This window comes from Onychomys torridus, chromosome 6 (genome assembly GCF_903995425.1).
Source record: "Onychomys torridus chromosome 6, mOncTor1.1, whole genome shotgun sequence".
Classification (NCBI taxonomy): Eukaryota; Metazoa; Chordata; class Mammalia; order Rodentia; family Cricetidae; genus Onychomys; species Onychomys torridus.
In genome coordinates this window covers 5155686-5166813 of record NC_050448.1, presented here as the reverse complement: position 1 = coordinate 5166813, position 11128 = coordinate 5155686, and the positions used below count along the sequence as shown (strand labels likewise).

At 31.8% G+C, this 11128-nt stretch overlaps 1 protein-coding gene across 1 annotated transcript in view; it reads left to right on the top strand.

Moving 5' to 3' along the window:
* Positions 1–2910: 2910 nt before the first annotated feature.
* Positions 2911–11128, top strand: part of LOC118585535 (inactive N-acetylated-alpha-linked acidic dipeptidase-like protein 2) — a 499404-nt gene continuing 491186 nt past the window's right edge. Inside the window, exon 1 of the mRNA XM_036190213.1 lies at positions 2911–2948. The gene's annotated coding sequence lies outside the window, so the exon portion shown is untranslated. The remainder of the gene's footprint in view (positions 2949–11128) is intronic.

The following is an 11128-nucleotide window of genomic DNA, read 5'->3' as shown; positions in this document are numbered from 1 at the left end:
AATCTCAGGGAATGTCAGCAAGTCTGCAGTGGAAGACAAAGCACACCAGCTCATTGAAACACAGAGTAGCTTTTTGTTAAACGAACAGCTGAGGCACATGGTTCTCTCAGAACCTAGGAACCTTAACTCTATGGTGATTCTAAGAAGCATTCTTTTGTATTTCACTTCCCACTGGGCATGCTAAAAAGACCTCTTCAAAGCCCTAATTCTAAACATGCACATTTTCTTCTTTGCTACCTCAGCATTCTGCTTTTAATATGTGTCTTGTGTAAAAGCAATTCTGGAAGATTTCTGTTCTCCTATTAGGTAATTCTGGAAAGCAACACAGTGAAGAAAATTGCTTAGTTCTGTAATTCCCTGTATATTTGCACAGGAATCCCTGTTGAATCCGTGCCTATTCATTAACCACCTGATCTGGTGATCTGTAGTGGGGTTTTGGTGTTTCTCAAAGGTTAATCTCCATAAGAAGCCTTTGTTGCTTTTATTAAATGTAAATTCTAACTTATTAGGTATGGCATGTGATCTAAGATTTTGTCATTCTGGGAAGCTTATATTTTTGTTCCTGGTTACAGAATTCTTCTTGAATATTAGTAAGGAACTATGTAATACTCTTAGGAAATATTCTTTAGCACATTGTAAGTTACATGCAATACCCTTTGGAATTATGGGAAAGTTTAATATATTTTATTCCAAGTTGAAAATTATGGCAAAGTGAAAATGAGGAAACAAGCACTCTAGTCTCACTTATGAGACTGTTGTAAACATATAGCAAAAGTGGGCAAGGGAAGGAGAAAAAGAGCTTAAGTTGTATTTACCAGGAAATGTAGTTGAAGTTTGCATAGTTTCCTGTGTCATTATTCTGCCAGATAAAGATGAGTAGAAATGGCTGCTTCTGAACCTTTCTGAGGTCATAGCAACTATTAAACTGAGCAAAATCCATGGCCCCATTTTCTTAGCTAGGAAACAGTAAAGACAAAGCCACAGTTTATAAATATAATCCTTTACATGGGTTGACTGAAGGAATTAAGTATAAATTGACACATCTACACAAAAGCATTGATTACATGGAATTAATCTTCACAACTACATAATATGTGATGCTATACTTTCATGAGGTAGTTTTAATATACCTTCAAATCTTAGTTCCAAGAATAGATAACTGTGTTACCTGTTATTTTCTGGAAATAAAAACATAGAAAAACTGTTTCATTATTTATATGGTTCTGGAATAAAGTTGATAGCAAAACTGGATAAAACTCTATAAAACAAATTTATTGATGGCTATCAATGAATGGTAAATATCATTCTATCAGATATGTCCAGCATTTTACCATCCATTTCATTTTAGCAGCTAAATATTTTATCATTTCAAAATAAAAATATGTAAATTCCCACAAAACATCTTCAAAAATAAATAAGAAACACTGCAATTTCAGTGGACCTTGACAGAGTAATAGGATTAAGTAGCACGGCGTCATGGAAACTATTGAGAGATTCTGGTCCAAGGTAAATTTCTCTACTTTACAAAGACTATCTTTGCAAGCTTACAGTAAGCATCTCTATATTAGAGACATTTCTTTTTTTTCCCTTTGGTATGTGGACTCTTCTTTTTTTCCTTTTGTTAATTAAATTTTTACATGCATTTTACATCCTAACCACAGTTTCCCCTCTCTCTTCTCCTCCCATTCCTTCCCCTTCCTTCCCCCTGCTCCTCTCCATTCACTCCTCTGGATATTTCTTTTAATGTCAGAAAAAAGATTGAAATGCTGTCTTAATTTCCCTAACTAAAGCAATAGGGCAAATGAAAGAGATGTGCCACAAAGATCAGGGAACATCCTACACAACCAGAGCACCCGTCTCCAACCATCCTGGCTGGACAGTGTGGTCATGTTTTCAAAAAACAAATTGGTAAAAATTTAAAAATACTTCTTCAAAAGTGGTAAAAATAATTGAATATATAACCACAGAAGATCTCTCTCCACAAAATGTGCTATCTATTGAAATAGCTCAGAATTATTTAAGAGTGAAAGAACAATATACAAATACCAGTTGTATTACTGGATGACATAGCAACTAATTCGAAACTGTAGCTTTGAACCTTCTATTTGAAGTAACCATTCATATTTAGGCTACAGCATTAAATTTATAATCTGCCTGATCTTGTGACACAAATATTAATGATTATTAAAATATTGGGGGTACAAGGAATTTTTCTGTAAAATTTGTGTATTACCTAATTTAAATATTTGACATAACTCTATGGTCTCAATGTTTAGGTGATAACATAATTATAATAAATTTAGGTAATAGTATAATCAAGGCAAAGTAAATGATATTGTGTAGATGTGTCAATTTGTACTTAATTTTCTTCAGACACCACTACTAAGCTAGCATCATCCCATGTAAAGAATTTTATTTATAACTTTGTGGATTTGTCTTTGTTGTTTCTTACTTAAGTAAAATAAAATAATTATTTAGATAATAGAATAATTATTATTTTCCACATAAGATAAAGAGGAACAGAATTAAATAATTTTATCAAGACTACACTCCTACTAAGAGTTAGAAGTTGAATTATGCTCTAATACTATACAGTCTGTTTTAACAAAAAGCACAACAGACACTATTGCTCCATTTCTAAATTCTAGAATGTACCTTATGACCTTTTAAGACGTGTTTATTATTTTTTTTATTTTTAACTTATATGAAAGTAGTTTAGACAGTGATGTTCTGCTGAACACCTAGCAATTGGTACTCTGGGGAGAAAAGCATTGAGTTCTAACACTTTCAGATTTCTATGGTGTAAATATTTCTACCATAGTCAACTTCAACATACAAATGTGACATCAGACAGAGAGTTGGAAAGAGTTGCGTGGAACCTGTTCTTGCTGCCCTGCACAAGCTGTCCACAGTACATCAACATGTGGAGCTTTATGACTCATAACTCCGTGAGTAGGCAGTTTGTGCTATATAATTCCTATTAATCTTCAAATTAAAGGTATGTCCTTGTCATGAACTGAACTATATTGGTACCTTTTAAAGAGTGTATAAGGAGTTAAGTAATATAATTTCATATTTTGATGAATGAATATTTCATTAAAATTGTGTTACTGCTCTACTATTTCTGAACTGATTATTAACTTAGTATTTTTATATACTTTGCATCTTTGAGATCATACATATTTATATATAGCTCTGGATAAACTTTCTTTCAAATGATCATTAGGCAGTTGTTTCTTTTTTATTTTCTTATTTCTTAATATATAGGTTGAATAGATAGTTTTATACTTGATGTTTATATATTTTATTGAAAATAGATTCTTCTTTCATATGAAACATCCTTAGCACAGGTTTCCCTCCCTCCAAGCCTACCAGCTGCCCACACACACCTTCCCTCTCCCATAAATCCACTCTTTCTCCATTTCCCTTCCAAAAAGGGCAGGCTTCCAAGAGACAGTAACCAAATATGACAAAGAAGCCCTTGGTAGTTATGTTTCTTAAAGCAAATTGAGTGGAAATTGATTCTTTTTCTTTCTAATCCTGAAGTAAGAAAGTTTATTTTAACAATATATTTTAGGTATTATGTCATTATTACCATCTCTAACTATAAAATATTGATCATATGCTATTCAGATGTCTGTGTAACATTTCTTATTAAAGTATAATTCAATATTTATGCAGGAAATGTTTGGTTATCATGTATGCTGATCAATCAGATTTAATAAATAGATGCTAAGATATAAAGACTCATTACCTAATTAAGTTTACTTGCATTGTTTTCTGATGGCGGCAGTGTTCACAATGAATAAAATATTCACCATAGGTCTAATTTATTACAGATTTCAAACACTGGACACGTACCTATTCTCTATTTTCCCTCAATGTAACCTTCTAAAGTTCCACCTATGATGTTTCTTTTGATTCAATTAGTTTACTACTAACATTTATGAAACAAAGTTTTTATCTTCTATTTCCCATCTAAGGGATATCTTGATTATTTGTAAATTTTGGTAATTATTAATAAAACTGCAATGAATGTCAATAGAAGGATTTTTAAGATATACTTACATTTCTTTTGGATAATTTTATAAGGAAGCATGATATCCTCATGTGAGGACAGGTATATACTTACCATTTAAGAAACTGGAACCTAGTTCTCTGGAGTCATTATGAAATTTTGTTGTATTTAAAAATGTATTTGAGCAACATTCACTCAAAATACTTGTAACTATTCTAACTCCAATTTTAGGATATAATGGATGAATGAAAATCAAGTAGGATTTTTGTGAATAATTTATGGATTTTGAGTGAATTAAGAAGACAGTAAAAATTATATCGCTGACAAAATTATAATACTAATAAGCATAGTGATTTCTAAAATTTGTCATTGGTCATTCACCCTCTTCAGTGAAGTTAGATCTGAAGGTCAATTATCTACCATCTAGCTCTTGACTATTACACTTTAAAGACTATGTATTTATTAGAAGAGGATTAGCCTAATAATTCTTGGGTTATCAATAGTTATAACTAGGAATATGTTATTTCTTGGCATAATTTGAAACTTTCATGAATATTGAGAAGAGATGTGTAAATTTGCAGTTTCACAATGTGCAGAAATTATAGTAAATGAGCTAGCTGTTTTTAAAGAGCTTTGTATTGTAGAATTTCATTGATTACTATCACAAAATCACACATTCTTATTAAGAATGGAGTCATGTAAGGAAAAAATATATAATCCATTGATTCGTTCACTCAGTGATTATTTGTTGACTATTACACACTGTACAGTGGTCTAGGCACTGGTCTATAGAGTGTTAAATGGTGGCTGAAGTCTAAGAGGTTAGTGAAAGAAAGAATAAATGAAAATTAAAGTAGACACATATTAAAAATATATAATGAATAATAATATATTTAATTATATATAGGGTATAATAAAATAATAAGAAAACTTGAAAACTAGTCATATAGTCAAGACTTATATGACATATATAGAAGAAAGACTTTGGGGCCAGTTTAATGTTGGGAATAGGGAAGAAATGTGTGGAATTGTGCTCTTGTAAATTATAAATCATTTTAGGTTCCATAAGTATTAAAATATAGTTCATGAAATGATTGTACTATCAAATACTTCCAGTTACATATTAATTATGCATGAAATATACAATTCAATGGTTTTGTATTTGTGTATATTTGTTGATGAACGCACAAGAATTAAGCTGAACATTCTCTACTTGATTGTATTGTATTATATACTGTTAGATACACTTTTAGATTTATGTGAGGCCTAAATGACTATACATATTCTTTGTCTGGGTTGATAATTCACTACCTGTGCTACCATTTTCTTAAGAGAACTTGTTAATTGTAATATACCTAAGCAATGTTTCAAAGATAGTCTGCTTCATATTCTGAGAAAATTGAGAATAGAATGTTGTCATTTCATTGGTTTGATATTTGCATTACTGTGACAGTAAATTGCATTTCTGAACTCAATGTAGAGGAGTGAAATATGGAATTGTGTAATCTAGAGACAGAATCTTTTTCCAATGGGAGGTATGCCCTTCAAACAAACAAACAAACAATATTTGAATAGATATAAAAATTTACTGTGAGCTTCAGGCTAATGGCTTAAATTCTTCTTGGAGGCTTTTGCATACAAAGTATTCCATATCAATGCTATTCATTTTCTAGGCAATACAAGAATTAATTGCTCATATTCTTAACTGTATATAATATAGCACATTTGTTTATAAAATCTGAATAAAGGGATAATCTATAATAAAATTTCTTCTTTGCTATGATGTTTTGAAGAAAATAAATAGCTGGTTGTCATCAAGATGACTCTTAGGTAAAAGAACTTGCCATTAGTTGATGGCCCGAGTTGGAGCTACAGAACCTGCCACTGTGGAAGGAGAGAACTGACTCCCACAAGTTATCCTTTTACATCCACACGTGTGTTGTGGCATGCCTGCACTTGTATACACTTTCTCACACACACATCACATACAGCAATAATAAATTACACTAAAAATTTTTTAAACTCCAAATTTCTATTCATACAAATTTAGTGGGATGTTTACTTTAAGACACAGTATAAGTAAATGATAGAGTGCTCTGGATACTGGTAAAGAAGGTAAGGTAATGCTGTTTAATCTACTAGATGATGCCAATGTAAATGAAAATGAACATTGCAGAGTGAAGAGTAAACAAAAACCATCAGAAATTAGAGAAGATATTTACAGTTTTAGGGTTTGTCATCTAGGGGTTTACAGTGTATGGTGGGAAGAGTTCTGAAATGAGCGCTATGAAGATTCCCATTCTTTGATCTCTATCTAGTCTACAGTAGAACTAGTAGTATCAACAGCAGAAGAATGGAAGGGGTTTTGCAGATATTCTACATACTAATCAATGTAATGGTGTTCAGTTTGCCAAATTAACTCCTACAATGTAAATTAACCTTGGAGCATGATAGTTCAGCATTTCTCTAATTTATTCTCCATGATGTATATTCCACAAACAAACAAACAATATTTGAATAGATATAAAATCAAAATTCATTAGACTTATGAAGACTTAGAAATCTATTGGAGATATTTAGAATAAAAAGTAATAGAATTTCACTCTGAGATCAACCAGATGGCTTAGCTGGTAAAATTCGAATGATAATGTAGGACTTTATCATTAGAGTAGGTGGCAATCACAGAAGACAAACTGTCATCCTATTTTTGAAATTAAAATTTTGGAAAGTATAAAATATAACACAAAAATGTCAATGGTGGTTTTTAATAGCAGGTTAGAAATGGAAGAAATAATGCTTAATTAAAATTAGAATAGGTTGATAGGAATTATGTAGATGAAGAACACAGAAAATCAAAAGGTTAAAATCAAGTCACATTCTCAGTGGTCAGTGGAATAATTTTCTAGAGATAGTAGAGAAAAAAAAACATGGGGAAGAAAAGTGTATGGACAAATATTGCCCTCAAATCTCAAATTTTATGAAAACAATTTATTTTACACATAAAATTTAAGGAAGGTAAATATAAAAACTAATAGTGAAATCATAGAGAATATTTGTGAAAATCAACTACAAAGATAAAATAATGAATATGACTAAAAGAAAAACATTACTTATATGGAACAGTGATCTAAGCAGAGGAGGCTGAAGACAGTGGACTCATTAAATGTTTAAAAGAAATCTGTCCACCAGATCCTAGTCTAGTAAGAATATTCTTCAGTTTGAAGATAAAAGAAAGGTATTTTCAGTTTAAAAGCTATTAGAATTTTGAAGAGCAGGTCTGCACCCTAGAAATTTTAAAGAAAAATTAACAAGGTGAAAGAATTTATAAATAATGTAAAATTTGATGTATACAGAGGAATAACAAATAGTGAATGTGACAACCACATATTAAAATATTGTCTTGGGGTTTAACACTCCTGTAAAGACATCAAAAACTATTTTGTTGATATGAGTACCAAATACTATACATGTAAACAGAACTGAATTTGCTCAGAATTAAAGCAAAGTTAACATTTAAGTGGGGAACACATTGAGAGATGTTGATTGAGTATTCTGTGGCGTTAGTGATGTGGGGAGCCAAGCAAGGAAGAGTGAAATTCAGAGACCAGTTTAAAAATCAAAGCAAGAACTTGTATCCTGTACGAATAGTAAATAACCTCTTAGATCTAGCTCAGTGATAGAATACATGCTTGGAAAAAGGATAAGCCACAACTAGGACCAAAACATTTATAAAATACATATTTGGTGAATGCTTTATCATCTAAGAAAGGAAACAAAAAGACAAGATATTTGAGTACATGCTTCATTAAAAAACAAGTTCATCTATAAGTTAATACAATAAATTGTCAAGAAAATAAGAATTACAAGTATACAAGGAACACTATGCACAAATTAGACAGAAATCTAGAATAACATCACAATTGGTTGCAGATACAGGCATAACATAAAGAAAGTATGATGATTCATAAAACATTGTTATTTCCTTATCGCCCTAAAAAACAACATTCTTAGGTAGGCATGTGTGTCTACCAAGAGACTTGCATGTGAATTTTAATAACATCTTAACTTATAATGGTTTTAAACTTGAATTCACAACTACTATTACTTGAGAATGGACAGTTTACAATTTACATACTAAAATAATCAGAAAAAATGAAAATACTCTCAGTGAAAGCAACATCTTACAGATGAATATCAGAAACATTGGGCTAAAGGAAAGAAACTGGACATTCAAGAAATTAGTGCATTTATAAGAAGTTTTGAAATATGATAGCTACAAATACATGTTTGCCAAGAGGAATGTGCTACAGAATATAAAGGATAGGGTAAAAGACAACTTGTTGCGTGATTAGTGCGTTTTTATCTTGGTGGGCATGTTTGTTACTCAGATGCCTGTTTCTGTCAGTACCTATAAGTACTATAAGCACAATTATACTGCTGATAGTTCTTTGAAGAAGGAGAAGCAATAATAAGAATGTCAACTATTTAGGTCCAGTACTGTGAAATCTTAATTGCTGTAAGAAGTGTAATAATGGCATGCACATGTATTTTTCATTCAGTGATGTGTTGGCTAGTAGTCAGCTCAGAGCCTTAGATGACTATTTAAATATTTTTAAGTGGACCCAATATTTTTTAAATTAGAAAGTCCCTATACCTTGTTTTTTGCAATAATATGCCTACTGAAACTAAAATTAGTTTTTTTGAGGATGATTATCTAATATTTCCAGATGTGTTGAAGCTAGTTCACATGTAGCCATATCAAGTGATAAGTGAGTTCTCTCTGTGTGCACTTAACTGGAAGGATTATAGTAGTGAGGGCTATCATCACTTCTCAATCACAGCAATGCACAAGCAAGCTGGGAAGATTGAACACAGTTAGAAACTTTGTTCAATCCCATGGGGTTATATTCTGGTTGTGCATGGAGATACCTCTGCAGAAGTCAGGGAACTACAATAGTCCTATGAAGAAGTCTTTCTGCCTCACAGCTATGACCTGAATTTATTTTCAGGTTACTATTATCCTGGTTTGAACCTAGATCCACAGATGAATAAAAATAGGAAAATTATGTATAGTGCACTATTTTATTTCCATAATTCAGTATTTACAATTGCTGGTGTAATGTTCTAACTACAAAACATTAATGGTTTGTTTGTTTTTATGTATAAGAGCGTATTATGTAGCCCAGAGTAGCCTTAAAGCTCCACAGTGTCAGTGATTACATGTATGTGGTACTATGCCCAGATGAATGACATTTTTAGATACATATCAAATCTTTGTATGAGGATACTTGTGAACTCTCATCCAAGCTCAGTGTGTTTAAGACATGGAAATAGTGCTACTTTCCTGTTTGCTAAACTTATAAAGTTAACTATTAATAAAGTCATTTCAATGTGGTACTTCATCTTGGAGATTGTTCTGAGAAAAATCTTTCTTCAAGAAAATAAAATTTCAATACTCAATGTTTTATTTTAAATTTCAAAATATTTTTTTATATTTTCTTTACTTTTACTGAGATAATTTATGGAATTACTGTTAAAGTTATTAAGGAAATAAACTTCATAACTTTCATGCTGAGTGGACACTTAAAATTAAAAAATTTTAAGTCATTGGTAAGCTTTGACTTTTTCCTTCCTTTAGAAAGGAGAAATACTTAAGGACATAAATATGAGTATTTAATCTTGCTGAACATATAACAGTTAATACCATCCAACACAAGCCATTTATGAGCTATTATATAATCATGGTAAAAAGAAGTTGCATTCCTTTTCAGCATTTTTAGATTTTTTTCATGTGGAAAGGCTTTTAGTTCTTTGATTTTTTTTTTTTCGAAACTCATGTCAAAATTATTCTATGATGAAAAACAAATATCTAATTTTCATGTTGTAAATTGAGAAATCCTTTTACCTTTAAAAACTAATTACTATATTACAAATGACACATTTTAAAATGTACATTTTGCATACTTTTAAAAATGTACCAGAGAAACCATCACTGCTGTGAAGATAGTCATGGTCCTCCTTATTGCCCCTTCCATCCCACCTACCAGCCTACCTTTGGGTCTCTGAGCCTCCGGTGGTCTGCTTTTGTCGGGCAGAGATGCCATTTTCTACCTTTGTTTTATGTTGTTGTAATATGGGAGTGGATGTTGGTGCTGAACATCAAACCTGTGAAGTATGTGTGCTATGTAAGCACTCCAACACTGAACTACACCCTAGCTATGATTATATTATTCATTCTTAATTCTGTAAGAAGTGTAATAATGACTAATAATGAATAATGTAAATGGTACCTTGTATTTCTGTTTCCTCAGTCCCTTCCCCCTTCCCTTCCTCACTCACTCTTTTCTCTTTCTCCCTCCTGCTCCTCCCTCTGCCTCTCCTTCCTTCCTTCCCTCCCTTCCCCCTTCCTCCCCTCCTTCCTTCCTTCCCTCCCTTCCCTCTTCCTTATACCTCCCTCCCTAGCTTTCTCTCCTTCCATACTGATTATATACCAATATTTCAATCATTGTGACTTCTGAGTAGTACATGCATGCATACCATAATTTACCTAGTTTTCTGAGGTGACATATTTGGGTTACTTCAATCTTTGAATAATGAATATTTGAATAGAAAATCTTTGTCAGATATGCCCTTTCATTTCTATCAGGAAAATATTTAAGGATATGGTAGTTGGACTACATGGAAGGTGTGTATCCAAGGATTGGCCAAAAATGTTTTCCACAGTTGTGTTAATTAGTTTGCATTACTACCAGTATTGTCCATAGCATTAACTCTCTGCATGCCTACCGCATTCAGTGTAGGCTATCTTGGTAGTTGACATGATGTTACATTGTAATTTTAATGTCCATATGATCAATGATAATGGTTTTGAGATTTTTCTGCTTTTTTAATTTTTGAGATCATAACATAATTATAATGCTTCTCCCTTCCCTTTCCTCCTTCCAAACCTCTAATATACCTATTTTTTACTCTTTCAAGTTCATGTACTCATTTTCATTGTTAATGCATGCATCTATGTATATGAACATATACATACATCTATGTATTCAACCTTCTCAACTACTCAATATTAGTGAAGTCGAGGGTAGCAGAAGAGAACCTACTAACAGC